Source organism: Thermobia domestica, chromosome 13 (assembly GCF_964235325.1).
Source record: "Thermobia domestica chromosome 13, izTheDome1.hap1.1, whole genome shotgun sequence".
In the NCBI taxonomy this organism is placed as follows: Eukaryota; Metazoa; Arthropoda; class Insecta; order Zygentoma; family Lepismatidae; genus Thermobia; species Thermobia domestica.
The window spans coordinates 144,987,655-145,003,471 of record NC_137466.1 but is presented as its reverse complement, the minus strand read 5'-3'; the positions used below and the strand labels follow the sequence as shown (position 1 = coordinate 145,003,471).

The 15,817-nt window shown below is 35.1% G+C and overlaps 1 long non-coding RNA gene across 1 annotated transcript in view; it reads right to left on the bottom strand.

Annotated features, from left to right (window-relative positions):
• Window positions 1-15,817, bottom strand: part of LOC145669309 (uncharacterized) — a 68,764-nt gene that overhangs the window by 52,476 nt on the left and 471 nt on the right. The window lies entirely within an intron of this gene.

The following is a 15,817-nucleotide window of genomic DNA, read 5'->3' as shown; positions in this document are numbered from 1 at the left end:
CTCTATACCGAGATCGTAGTTTACACTCCCTTCTACATTTTTTCCAGAAAGGGGTCTCTATAAAATAAGCCTAATTCAATTGTTATGCTTAATCACGGCCGCCTTTATTGTTATACAGGCCAGTCTTGAAACGGCAACTGCGCCTTTTTGCCTTCCACAGACTATCCACCCAGCTCAGCCGGCTGCCCAAATTCTCTGCATTAATGTCTAGAGAAAGGGAGGATCCTCGCTAAAATGGTAGAGAAATAGTCTGTGGACTGCCAACTGTTGAGGGTGGATAGATAGTCTGTGGCAGGCCGATTTGCGCAGTTGCCACATTCAAGGTCCTGGCTTGTATAACAAAGGGGGCTGTGGCTTAATCCAATATAAACATACAGTGATGGGCATAGTGAGTTTACAGTAATGGGCACTGGGCCCATCACTGTAAAATAACCTTTAAATTTCATGAAATTTTTGGGCAAGAAACACAACAGCCTGAAATGCACTTTAGGCTTGAAATAACGACAAAAAAAAATTCATATACCAAAATATAGTTATGGGCACAAGGTGCCCATCACTGTCATGTTCCATTAAATTAAAATACAGTGGTGAGCACCTCCTGATATGAGAGCAAAACTCATTTAGACTTACATCTCATTAGCATGAAGTGCTCTTATCGTTTAATAATCACTCAAAACACAAAATTTTAATTTCCAATTGATTTATAACGAAACAAAACCTTAATCAGTACACCTATCTGATTAAAAGAATTCTTTAGAAATGAACAACAACCATCACAACGTTTCATATCGCGCACCTTTCTACACCCCGCCACACACATACGAAAGAAAGAAGACAATTGACAAACTGTGAGCGTAAAGAAGAAAGGCGTACCAACATTTGAAAATCGTCAATAGCTTGCTACAGGCACTCAGACTCTTATTATTTGAAAATAATTGGCATAGGTGCCCATCACTATCAGAGTGTCCACGACTGTATAGTTTCCCCTATATTGTATTAGTTAGGAGTGTGGTTGCCAAGTCTTAATTCAGAACCTGGATAGAGTAAGAACTCATCGGCACCGAGTCTGAATTCAGAACCTGGATAGAGTAAGAACTCATCGGTACGGAGACTTAACTCAGATAATCAATTTTTTTAAAAGGAAGAATATTTTTTACTCTATTCTGCTGTTTTTATCCTTAGCATCTATGTCCTCTGCACATCCATGACATAATGGGAGTTGCATACAAACAAGTCGTTCTTAAAAATCACGAGAGAACGTGCAAGATGTTTTCGCATATATTTTTACCCACCCTCTCTTCCCAAAATTCGACCTTCCCGTGTCAAAAATCGGAGAAAAGGCTTCGTACAGAATTAGATATGGTGAAGGTCTATCTGTTTATCAAATTTGACTGCTCTAGTTTACTCCTTCCTTTGTGAAAATCTTATGACACATATTATTTTATATAAGAATATATACAAATAGAGTATAGATATAAGTATAGAGCACGTAAGTATAGGTGTAAATAGATATAGAGTATAGACATAAGTATAGAGCATATAAGCATAGATATAAATAGATATAGAGTATAGACCTAAGTATAGAGCATATAAGCATAGATATAAATAGATATAGAGTATAGACATAAGTATAGAGCATATAAATATAGATATAATAAATGTACAGAATAGATACTAATATGAGGATATAAATATAGATATAATGCAATAGCTGCCAATTTCTTCCTCTTATTTAGCTAAATTGTGACGCTTGTCTTCGCAGCCAATTATCCTTTTGCTAAATGATAATGAACTGGTGTTACGTAAATCATGTACAGTATGGATACAGGTAAAGCATGTAAGATCAAATATACATTGAAAAATCATGTAGTATTTTGAAATTGAGGAAGTGTGAAACAAAGAATTGATTGTAGGATATTGAACAAGACTCGAAAGAAATAAAAGCAGTAAAAGAACTATCAAGAAGAAAACTTTTATAAAAATGCACTAGAATATATAACGATACTTGTATTTCAACCTTTATTTGTGTTTGTGGGCAGAATATACTTTTAAATTATGCACAAACTATTCAAGAAAAGGAAGAAGAAGTATACGAAAAAAAGGATATGTAGATGTAATTTCTTTGCAGTTGATATACGTTGCTGTTTCGATATAAATTGGGCATGTAGTTTACATAAGATGGATCCGGAATTATATCTTATTTATTCTTCGTTGCTGTGACAACGAATCTCTATTATAACGCAACAGCAACGTATATCAACTGCAAAGAAACTACATCTACATATCCTTTTTTTCGTATATTTCTTCCTTTTCTTGAATAACTTGTGCAACCCTTTGGGGTACTTATGGTACAATTTGTACCATAAGAGTGTTTCACGGTACATTGCGTTATAACTCTCCTATTTGAGCTTTTTCGTCCGGTATTTTTTTTTTTTCAAGTCCAGAGGCACTGTAGAAGACCTTACGTATGGTTTCACACCTTCCTGCGTCGAGACATAGGAGGTGATGACGTCATAATTCTAAAATATATATTTTCTTTTATGTGTTTTCTTTTCCGAATATGTTCATTATTTTTTGGCGGGCTTATTTTTGCACATAAAAGATTGAAATTTTGCACAAACATTCAGTCCACCGAGTAGTATTTATCAGATTTTTTTCAGATTTCTGCGTTAAAACAGGGGGGATCCAGAGGGGCAAAAAGTTGAAAAAAGGGATATTTTTACCAAAAAATCCCTTTCTTTGGGATTTTCCCGCCTTAGATACATGATGGAGACATGTGAATGGTACCGTCTGAAAGGCACTTCTATTCTGAAGAGAATGATGGGCGAAACATGACCCTAGGGTAATTAGGGAAGTGTCAGGGAATTTTTATCAAAATATACTTCTGTATAGGGGAATTTTGGACATTTTCGGTATTTTTTGCGGGCTTATTTTTGCACCTAGAAGATTAAAATTGTGCACAAACATTCAGTCCACCGAGTAGTATTTAACAGATTTTTTCATATTTCTGTCTTAAAACAGGGGGGGTACAGAGGGGCTAAAAGTTGAAAAAAGGGATATTTTTACCAAAAAATCCCTTTCACGGGATTTTCCCGCCTTAGATACATGATGGAGACATGTGAGTGGTAATGCCTGAAAGGCAGTTCTATTCTGAAGAGAATGATGTGCAAACCATGATCCTAGGGTAATTAGGGATGTCCCAGGGAATGTTTACAAAATATCCCTCTGTATACGGGAATATGGGACATTGTCGGGATATATTTTTTTGGCGGGCTTACTTTTGCACCTGGAAAATTGGAATTGTGCATAAACATTCAGCCCACCTAGTAGTATTTATCAGATTTTTTCAGATCTCTGCGTTAAAACAGGGGGGTCCAGGGGGGGGCTAAAAGTTGAAAACAGGAATATTTAGACCAAAAAATCCCTTTTTCGGGATTTTTTCGCCTTAGATACACGATAGAGATACGTGAATGGTACCGCCTGAAAGGCAGTTCTATTCTGAAGAGAATGATTGGCGGATTATAGTCCTAGGGTAAATAGAGATGTCTCAGGAATTTTTTTACCTGAGATCATGGTGTTTTGTGGTAATTTGGGGCATTGTGGGGATTCTTGATAAAATTTCTCCCGCCCTTAGTATTCAAGATAGAAACTTGAAATTTGCCACACACATTCAGCATACCAAGTACTATTTATCAGATTTTTTTTAGATCTCTACGTTCACACAGGGCCGTTCCAGAGGGACCCAAAGTGTGAAAAAAATCCTCGAAATTTTCCCTTTGACATCACTTTTCCCTCTCCTGGTATATGGTATGAGCATGCAAGTGGTACCATTTGAAAACCAGCTCCATTCTGAAGAGAATGAGGTATGAACCATGATCCTAGGATAAATAGTGACGATGTAGTAGCTGCTTGACTGAAAGTGTAAAAAATACCCCAAAAACTCCGGATCCCGAAAGGGTTAAGGAGTGAAGTTATTTTATTTATGATGTGCCATAATAACAGGTAACATTTAAAATGCAATATGTAAAATGTTTTATGTGAGTTTTCGTAGCCTTGTATGAAATTAAAAACTGAGGACCTTCGAGTAACGACGTTCTATATATATATATTGGTGGTTCATCGCATAACTTTATTTTGAATAAGTGTCGTTCTAAATAGGAAACGTTTATGTGTGGTGGGATGGGCGAAATGAAGAAATTAAGACTAGAAGCGTTGTGTGCTCTTCCTAAAGTTGTGGGATTGTGCTGAATGTGGGATATAAGTTTTACTTTCTTCATTTCACTTCAAATCTCCTTCCCACTTCTTCATTATATCTGTACGTGTTCTTTTTACGGAGACAAGTGAAGGACGAGAGGACTCACAAAGGGAATGAATTGCTGTAGACAAACTGACATAAATGAAGCATTTAAATAAATGTAGCATGTCGGAGTGAGTTTGTGACAAACTTGAAGGAATGATAGATTATATCAAACGTAAACATTTTTTCTAGTACATTCATGTTCGAATACGTCTCATTGCGGCTCTAGAGATTTTAAAGTTGCTTGTATTCAATAAGCTTTGCAATTTTTGAGGTTAAATTAAAACGCCTGCAATGTCCGTCAATCCACTATACGTACTTCTGCTAGTTTCATAACACAAGGATATCAATCTCACATTAGCAACACTCTAGTGACACTGTTAATCTTATGGTGGCAAAATGACCCCTAAAACATTGAAAAAATTGCAGCTTTTTTTTTTTTTTTTAATGAATGAATGAAAACTGGCAAATTTACACAAAATTTGAAATCGACCAGAGAAAACAGCACGTTTGTAGAGCTTATGGTTTCCGAGATCTCATTGTCGAAAGAAATTTGCCACAAACATATAAACGTAGCATTTTGGATTGGATTGGGATGGATTTTGAGTTTAGCATTCCGTCCAGTAGCTAGGTTATATCAGACGTGACCTACAGCTTAATGTGAATCCAAACCACATGAACTTCCACCACTAAAACCAATTGTGACTCCGAATAACCTCATGGGCACAACCTCTGCTCTAAAATCCGTATATGGGCACCCTTGTTTCCAGATATATTTCATAATATAGTTTAACCATTTAAGCAGATGGAATCTCCTCTGGAAGATCGTAGTTAAATAATGCTTTAGTGATATTTTATCCCTTTCAACGGCTAAAAGGATCGATGGTTCTTCGCAGTCTGTTTTCCAGCATCGAGACTATATAACGTGGACTTAATTTTAATATGGGATCCAAACCATTTTACCAGGAATAGAACTCAGGTATCTGCATAGAGGACATATATAAACTCACGAGTCCGGCTTTCGAGTTCAATAAATAAGTACGAGTACACGTGAGCACAAGTCCTAGAAGTAGGTTGGGAAGCCCGAGCAACCGCGAGCCCCATTGAGTCTATTGAGCGTGAGCACAAGAGAGTGTGAGTTCCATTGAGGATAGCGAGCCCGAGCCTTTAGTGAGCGCGGGTTCACTGAGATTAATGAGCGATAGTCCCATTGAGGACAGAGAGCTGACCTCGATTGAGTACAAGTTTGACTTGCGCAAACTCCATTAAAGATAGTGTGAGCCTCAGCCGCGTGAACCCCGATTGCCAAACGGCCATGTCTGACGAGGAGCTCCATATTGATAAGATGCTACTTATTATATAGCAATTATTATTCACTGTTACATTTAGAACACGTCAGGACAAAATAACAGCTGTTTGACGAAATACATATGCCTATAGCTACTGTACTTATTGGAAATTCGTACGTTGTGATGCATGTCAGAACATCTTGCTCTCGTTGTATCTGTAAGAGCATTTTCTTCATTTTCATGTTAATAAACTAAGAGGAGTGGGGTATAAAGCAAGGACCGTATCGTGTGCATGGCAAGTGCGAAAGGTTACAGCACAGCCTGCCTGCCATGTGCTCGGTTTCCAGTTTTCTCACGGAGAAATTTTTAGAGGACACTTGGTCAATATATCGAGAAGACAGAAGAAAAAGAAGACGAAGCAAGGCAAAGAAACCAGAAGAAGAAAAAAGGGCAGAGATAAAAGAGAGAAGTGTGTGGTGTGTATTTATAATAAAAGAGCATAATTTTAACAATGTCTGCAGAAGAGATCAAAAGAGTGGTTATAGAACTAAGAAGCACCCCCTTGACCACGTGTACGAACTGCTGCCCCGTTTGACAAATTTACACAACTTGGCGTGTAGAAACTATACTAGGGAAGACCGTGGGAAAAGTCTCACGCTGGAAAACGTTTCGTTTTAGTTTTGGGGGGAAGGAGGAGGAAGGAAGAACAGTGTTTGATGCGTTGCAGATGGTTTTTTTGCGTGAAGGCATGTGGCTGTTGACACCGTGGTCAAAGCGGTGGAACTCCTTCCCTTGCAGCTTCTGCATCTTGGATGAACTGTGGGGTATAAAGATTAACTAAAATCCTCCCTCCATTACATTTTCTTTTCCCTATATTTTACCCTCACCAAGCATCAACCACTACCGCCACCTTATGACCTATCTTGTCGAAAGACACGCTCCAGAAGACGCCTCGGTCTTTTGTGTAGAACCGTTTATACAGAAAAGGGACGCCGAAACAAGAACCTTCTTCTGGTTTAGATTAACAATTTGCGTCGTGCGGTTCTCGTTATTGCTTTTCCTTAACGAAAACACACTGCTTTTATATATAATAAACAGATTTCTCAACTTCACAATCATTAACTCCAGTCGTCTTGCCACTTAAAAATATGACGCGTTGAAATTGAAACCCTACAGTCCAGGCTAAAGATTTTGAAAAAGTAAACTTACTTGATTATTTGTGCTTTTGCCGTAAAGTGAGTAATATATGCAAATTGTGTAAGTGAACTAATCCTTTACGAATTATTGTTACTGATTTCCATTGTACATGAAGATGCTGAGATTCTAAAATCAAATTGTCAACATTATTACAAATTCTGGGAAAAAAGAGGAATATTACGCATAAAAAAATAAAACTAATATCATATGGACAAAATAAGGGTTTGTGTGAGTTATCACATACCTCTCATACAGTATGTTTTATTTTATTTATTTGTTTGCGTCATACGATACACTTTTATAGGACTAAGCGAATTTTCGTATTTACGTGTGCGCTCCACCACCTAGTCGCTTTTCAACAAACCATTTTGCACTTCTTTTAAAATTTTATTTGCGTCATTTTTTAGACGTATTTGAAGACATAATAGTGCAGAGAGACAATCAATCACCACATACCATGCTGTAAATCTGATTTTTTTAATTTTCATAAACGGGATCGTCAATATATTAGCGAGCGGTATGATTTCAGTGAAACAAAAGACTCCCGTTCTTTCGTTTGGAAACAACTGTTCTTTTCAAAATTTTGTTAGTTCTGTTGAGGCATGCAATATGAAATCCATCCATTGACATGGATGGACTACGAAGAATTCAATGTGTTTCAAGAAGTTGCAGCCTCTGATATGTTCAAGAACTGTACAACTGTTGAAGAAAGGTATTTAAAACTTTTCGAACGTGCGAAAACACCCAGAAATAAAAAAAGGTTTTGAGAATTTGAAAAAAAAAAAATCGGTTCATATATTCTTTCCATGCAAAGTAGTAGTGCTTACTGCGAACGAATATTTTCATTAATGAATGCTGCTTGGACAAAAGAACGCAATCGACTTAATATCTCCAGAATTAAGTTCCGAACTTCAAGTTTGTTTCAACTTTGAAGGAAAAAGTGAAATTACAACGTGCAGTGACATATTTAAAGAATTTTTGCAGAGCAACATCTATTGAAAGCCGCTCGAGAAGCAGAGAAATATCTATGAGGTAACAATTTTAACATCTGAATGTAGCTTTCCCAGCTTGCTTGAGCCAAAGATACCTAAACGCAATTAATTAACTGAATTGTCGTATGTGGGGAAAAGATTTAAAAATTCGTAAAGACCGGCTTTCTAAGTCAATGTGTCCGGCTTTTTAATCATTACCATCTGGCCAAACTACATGATGCGATAAGAGCTTCCATGTAAAAGATCATACTATGGTAATGCCGCCTGAGTGCTTCTAAGCCCAACTTTTCATCTTTTCCTTGATTGAATGAACTTCGTGACAACAAAGAGTACGATTTAGCTATGTGGAAAGAATAAATATCAACTCACACCTAGGCACACTCTATGATGAATTCAAACAATATTTTCCTGATTTGAGTGAAGGAGACTGGGGGTGCAAATTAGCAAGAACACCTATCACCATTGATGGGATTAACTTACACATGAAAATCATTCAGGAGGAAGTAACTAAATTGAAGCACGATTCAGGTGTCAAAGTACTGTTTCATTTAACATTTTCGGAAGAATTTTGGATTTGTTTTCTGCTTGTTTACCCAGGAGTAGCAAAAGAAGCCTTTAAAAGCTTTAGTTCCGTTCTCAACATCTTACCTCTGTGAATCAGGATTTTCGAATTTGCACCACAATAAAATCAAAGTATAGCAATCGTTTGGAAGTGGAAATTGATCTTAGGTGTACTTTGCCGAATTTAGCACCGAATATCGAAAAACTTGTGAAGCAAAAGCAATGTCAACCGTCACACTGAGTTTTTCTTTTGCTCTTACTTCATGAATTTTTTAACTCTATGTTATATACTGAAATAGCATTTTGTATTCATTTTTGATGATTTAATAATAATAATAATAATAATAATAATAATAATAATAATAATAATAATAATAATAATAATAATAATAATAATAATAATAATAATAATAATAATAATTTGCACAATTAGTTCTTAATAAAGTAAATGTCTCGAATAGGAATAGGTAAGACAAAATGTCAAAACATTTAGTGTTTTGAAGTTTGCTAAAGCTACAGTGTAAATGCTTATTACATGTTGTGTTTAATTCATAATTTCACGTTTTATTTCTGTCATAACTTACGCTCTCCTTGCTTGCTCTTCACGCCCCCCCCCCCCAGGGAGGAGGACGCCCCCAGGTTGGGAAACACTGATTTAGAGGAGAAACTAGCTTTTTTTCTTAAATTTTGTGAATCTACTCTTGTGCGGGGGACGGGTGAGTACCAAAACAATTTATTTCGCTTTTCTTTTGGATTATTAATTTCGGAACAAATTTGAGGGAAACTCAACTTATGTAGAAAACATAATATTTTTGGGGACGCGGCAGAAGTCCTAAATGGCAGAAGTCCTAAAATGCAGAAGTCCTAAACGGCATTAGACCTAAAATGCACAAGTCCTAAAAATTATTTCGCGGCACAAGTCCTAAATGGCAGAAGTCCTAAAGTGCAGAAGTCCTAAAGTGCAGAAGTCCTAAAGTGCAGAAGTCCTAAAGTGCAGAAGTCCTAAAATGCAGAAGTCCTAAAGTGCAGAAGTCCTAAAATGCAGAAGTCCTAAAAGGCAGAAGTCCTAAAAATCATACCGAGGCAGAAGTCCTAAAGTGCAGAAGTCCTAAAAATCTCTTGTGGCGCTACCATCGCGTCCGTAAGAAGAATACTGTCAATCTGTTAGTGAAGTTTTAGATATACTGTTTCATATTAAAGAGCCTTAGTTCTTACAAGTTATTTGTATAAATACATATTCTATCGTTCTGAAATAATAAATAAATAAATAAATAAATAAATAAATGAAGCCTATTGTCCTTTCTTACTCTTTCCATGATATATTTCTATGTTGACAAAATTTTAACTTTCTACCAAATGTGATTCCCAGATCTTTCATAATGTCTGTTTTTCTCTATTTCCACACCATTGACTTCATATTAGTAATATAATATTGTGTTTTAGTAATGTACGTCATAAATTTTGCTTTCCTTGTGTTGTTTTGAAGTAAATTATTTTTACACATATATTTCTTGTACAGAAGTCTTTCTGTAGCAAATAATTGTCATATTCGCAATTAACTACTCCTGGGATACGGCTGTTTCGGTGTAGAACGTTTTGGTGCAGGGCGTTTCGGTGTACGGATTGCTCGGTGTAAGGACGTTCGCCGGTTAAGGTGAGGCTGGTTCGGTGTAAAAGTTCTAATGTTTACACCGAAACGTCCACTCTTCAAAATGAAAATTATTCGTTAGGAAGAAATAAATTCACGAAGTAGAATATATAAATTAATAAATAAAATAAAAATTAAATGTTTCTGTAATTGGCAAGGGTTACTTATTTATAGTGAGTCCCCTCGCTTCACTCTATGTCAGAACTTCTTATATCCTCAAATGTTATAATTATTAATTGATTGGGAAAACGTTTTACGGTAATGATATATAGTAAAAAAGTGTGTGATGCATAAACATTGTGTACACCACACACACCTTATTACGGCAATAACTGTGCACAAATCGCAAAATGCTGCACAATCTTTGAAAGAAAATTTTCAAACACAGATGGTTTTTCTTCCAATAACCGCTTTTATATCATGCATACCCAATAAGATTAGCAAATCTAGGAAAAGAAAACTGATTATGAATCAGTGATGAGATCTTAATTATATTATTACGGAGATGTAAATTCATGTTATAGTTGTAGAGAAGGACAGTGTCAAAAAAATGTCTCAAGAAAATTTTTAACGGCCTAAAGAACACAACAAGAGGCTGAATCCTACCAGTTGTTCGTGCAGAAATTGTTTCTATTATGAGTTACTCTTTTGTTCTTAAACGTGTTTAATAATTACAGCAAATGAAGGATGTTTATGATAGAATGTGAAAGAATACAGTTTTAAAAGAATTAAACTACGTCAACATGTTAAAATAATTAAAAGAACCTAATTAATTAGCCACTTTGTACTCTCATTTGCTTAACTGGATGAACCGAGGCCTAAAGGAAAAGAGTTTTCTGCCCAAATCTTATAAGCAGTGGGATATTTTAATATTATAGAAATTGACCCTCCTTCCCCTTAGAAGTGTAATTTTCAAGATACTGAAACATATAGTATTTTATTACTTTTAGTTAAAAGTTCAAATACCGAGTTTCACGCATCTAGCTTAAACAAATCCTTCCTTAATTTATTTACATATTTTCTGAGTAAGTAATGGGGAATTCGAACATTAAAAAAGTGCTCCCTTTGCTCTTTCCTTTTTATGTGTTCAATTTTCAGTTTTTTTAAACAGGAAAGATTATATGCCAAGTTTCATTTTACTAGCTTCAGAAACTTGCGAGATACACTATCCTTTTAAAAAATCTTGCCCCGCCCGTTTTACGATACTTATTTCCAAAAATTCTTTCTTATGTCCTGCTTTCATAAGAAAATTATATTTTATAATTAAAATTTAACGACTCTACTTGTAGTAGTATGCCCAAAAAATCACTCATCTTTACTCTTTTATATAAGAGTACAGAAGATAAATACAGTCAAACAAATGGATTTCCATGAATAGTTTCCGATTTCTTATAACTACCTGATTCGTACATTTCCCACAAGCTGTGATTTTAAATTTACGCTCTGTCAAGGTCCAGGTTTCAAAAAGGAACTAACTGGAAATATAATAATATTATGTATTTGTGTACATGTGTAATATGTATAAATTTATTGTCTTATTGAAGCTTTCGTAATCTGGAAATAAACTTTTGATTTGCTTTTAATATATAAAAATCATGCTCCCCTAGAAAAATTTGCAGGCTATACCCCTAAATGACTATGTAGTAATTTCTGCAAAAATGGCACAGGACCTAAAATTTAGGTCTAATGCCTATATTTTTAGGACTTGTGCCATTTAAGACTTATCAATGTCACCCACTGTATTGCATAATAAATGTTCTTTGCTCAATTTTAAATTTACTGCGTTCTTTATGTATACAGTTGGTATTTAATGTTCACTCGTGAAATGTCTAGTGTGCTTTTGTCCTAATTAAGTAAACTTTGGTGGATTTTTGTCCTACTCTTAATAAAATACGCTCCGCACAGTATATATTGCAATTCTGAATGTTTGCTTGGTTTCAGAAGTCTGGTAAAATATTCTTTTTAAACATTTTTTTATTATTTATTTATTTATTTATTCTTGTTTTAGGAATTTGTCTTGGGATTCTCGTATCTCCATTCGAAAGAAACGAATTTCTTAACAAATTATGTAATTAATTCTTAGAATGAAATAGGTTGTATTATGTAATTCGTGTATAAGTGCAGAACAAATAGTGATAATAACGATCTTAGTAGTGCAAATATAGCTGTTACTGTTGGAATTAGATACGTTCGTAACATTATTGCCAACTAGTTGCTGCATCGTCCCAATTTCGTGTGGTGGTGGCGAATTTCAGAACTAAAGCAAGTGAATGATAAAGGCACAAGTCCTAAATGGCAGAAGTCCTAAACGGCAGAAGTCCTAAAAGGCAGAAGTCCTAAAGTGCAGAAGTCCTAAAATGCAGAAGTCCTAAAGTGCAGAAGTCCTAAAATGCAGAAGTCCTAAAGTGCAGAAGTCCTAAAATGCAGAAGTCCTAAAGTGCAGAAGTCCTAAAGTGCAGAAGTCCTAAAATTTAGGTCTAGTGCCTATATTTTTAGGACTTCTGCATTTTAGGACTTCTGCACTTTAGGACTTCTGGATGTCACCCATATTTTTAATGCAATAGGAAAATCTAACCACTTTGAATGTGACTAAGTAAATCCTCACCTCTATCTATTACCGAGCAAAGTTCAGTCATCCATCCGTATTTTGGAAGACGGTGGGACAAAGAACTTAAAAGACAGTGGACCAGCTTTTGAAAAAATAAGTTCATCTCAACATGCGTGTGCATATTTGGTAATGCTTGATGGATTAAATAGCTCCCTTTCATATTTGCATTTCTTTTTCTTCTTCTTCTTTCAAGTCGTTAAATTACAAATAAATTTTGGTTGTTAAAGAAAAAAAAATAAAAATAAAATGAAGTATTTCAAATAAGGAGACCAGCTCATCAACTTAGTGTTAGTATATTTGAGAACTGTGCTCTGCACTTTCGGTACAGCTGGACGAGCAATTTAAAAATCTGTCGGCGTGTCTTATTCTCAACGAGATGACAATGAGACAGAGAAATAAGTCCTCCAGCAGTGAAGAAAGACGCCGAATGAATATTAAAACGACATTCACAAGCACGTCCTCAAGTGTCAGTCTGTCTCTCTGTGCCCCCTTATATATATATGTAAAGACTCCCTCAATGCATACACAGTGCACAAAGTATTTTATTAGATGAGGTGCATGCGTAATGCATGCAAATCGTTGAAAAAAAAAGGAAAATAAAAGTATTTTCTTTAACACATGTTTAAATGTCTTGTCCGCCTCTTATTCTTGACGTGGGATAATAATAATAATAACAATAAAAAGAAATAGAAGAACCTCTGTTCATACATCTTGCATGTCGATTAACATTCAGTGTTTGATCTCATCACAGTACTCACCTGGATCCCCAATAGCTTAGTTCATTTTTTTTTAAATATATATATATTTTTTTTTCCATCTCGACACGAAGCTAGCATATAAGTAGCCTTTCTTCAGATTCAATCTGCCTCCAGTTCTATTTTAAAGAAATGAAGAAAGAAAGAAAAAAAAGCATAAGAAAAAGAGCAAGTTTAGACTTGCCCTCCTTCATCTTCTTCAAAAGTTGCGTCTTTTTCGATCGGATTTACAAAAGACGCCTTCTTCGTTCGTGCATGTGAAAGAAAATTATTCCATAAGAAAAAGGTAAGGGATTTACAGTGTGCCTAACCTAGTTCGTAAATCTCCGAAGAAGCTGTAAGAAGTTTGTCCCCATCGATTTGGAAATTGTTTTGGGTTGTAATTTGCGACGTTAATTATTTCATCAGCGATAAATTCCTACAAGAACACAATATATAATACAAGGAAGTTAGATGTTATTTTTATATGTACGAAAATAGCTTATTCATATATATATATATATATATATATATATATATATATATATATATATATATATATATATATATATATATATACAGGGTCGGATATATACAAAGGTGTACGTGCATCCCCCATGTTTCCGTTTGGATTTAAAACAAAGGGAAGTTTTGCAAAATCGATAGTTTAAGTCAATTTTCTAAAAGTTGAAAGAAAAGGATTCACCGAGAATTTCCTCATTCACACCACAGATACATACCTAAAGGCATTTTTTTTTAATTCCAATTGAATTCAAATGCACTGGTAGCTATTGGTGCACCCCCTCAAAAAATCCTGGATCCGACCGTATATATATATATATATATGAATATTACATTGACAGGACTTCAATTTCATCCCATATGTCCCACGAAACTATACTTAATTATTTTTTTCCATTTAAACTAACTTACATTATATTCACTTATGAAAGCACTATCTCATTTGTGAATCAGGGTTAGAAAGCCTCGTGGATTGGGAGTTAAGCCCAGAAGTTCGATTTCAGAAACGTTCCGCGAAACTATACTTACATACTTAATTTTTTTTTTTTTTTTTGAACTAATTTACATTGTACTCACTGATGAAAAACCAGTGTCTCATTTGTGAATCAGAGAGCAAAATTCTAGGGGAAAGAGAGATAATCCCTTTACTTCATATTCTTGGAATAAAATACCACCTCCTCACGTCTAAGTTACTGGAGGGGAATAAAGTGACAATATTGTCAGAAAATCTGCAAGTTTATTAAGCAATTAATATGTAGAAAAAACATATGTAATTAATGGGTAGACATGTGGTTTAGGGTATCCCTAAACTTACACTTATTTTTATTTATTTATTTAACAATCACCAGATACAGCTCAAAGGCCATTTTATACTGGATATCTAACAGCAATAACAACAATGGAAAGGATAAGGTAAAGTATCGGCTAGAGCCTGTTTAGTAAGTAATTAGTAAGTAAGTTTTATACCATCCCGACATTTGCCTGGTAGAACTGAGGAGAGCCTGGAAAATTCCAGTCAGGATAGTCGGCAGTGGGAATCGAACCCACGGTCTCACGAATGCGAAGCCAACACTCTAACACTTAAGCTACTTTAAAATTGTGGTTGTTCAAATACGTGAACTCTATACGTCAAAGCATTCCATGTGAAGATTTTTTTTATACTTGTGTTCCCTCCACCGTCGTCTTTGACTTATGATTTTGCACCCATGTATACATATCAGTTTCTTGTCATGTGTTACTAGTAATATTTTCTATTCACTTTAGACATGTGACGCTAGCATTTTTATTAGAATTCAAATTTTGATGGTCTTGTGTCTCAAAGGATTAAAGATTGGTGAGATTAAAGAAAGGAAGAACATTTAAGAGAAACTTTAACTTAATAAGGTAAAATTATGTAATCACAGCAGAACTTTAACCCAGGAACAGATGCTAAACGTTAATTAGTAAGCTACAGTAAAATATCTCTCACAGTATTTCTTATCTCCGATGCAGGAGATCCAGTTTTGTTGGTTTTCCGATGAAAGTAGGCCTTCTTAAGAGGCCTAATCACTGCGAAATTAAAATACCATTAATTTTACAGTAATTATGTGATATCTTCAAATAGATAAAAGATAATCGAAATGTGAAACAAGAGCGCGCTAGATAATGTTATTCTGCATGAGGTATTGTTATAATGACTCACCTAGTAGCTTTCCGTTTGCAGCCATTTCGAAACGCGAAAATAAATGCCGATTTTCTAAATGGCTGGAAATCGAAAGCAGATAAGTGAGTCGCGATAACGGTGTCTTATGTAAAATAATATTGTCTAGCGAGCTCTTGTCTCACTTTTCGGTTATCTTTTACCTATTTGAAGATATCACATAATTACTGGAAAATTAGCGGTATTTTAATTTCGTTTAAGCTTCAAATTCTACATTAAATGGTAGACCTTACAGGCGTCGGTGTTAAAAAGGACGTTAAATCTTAACCA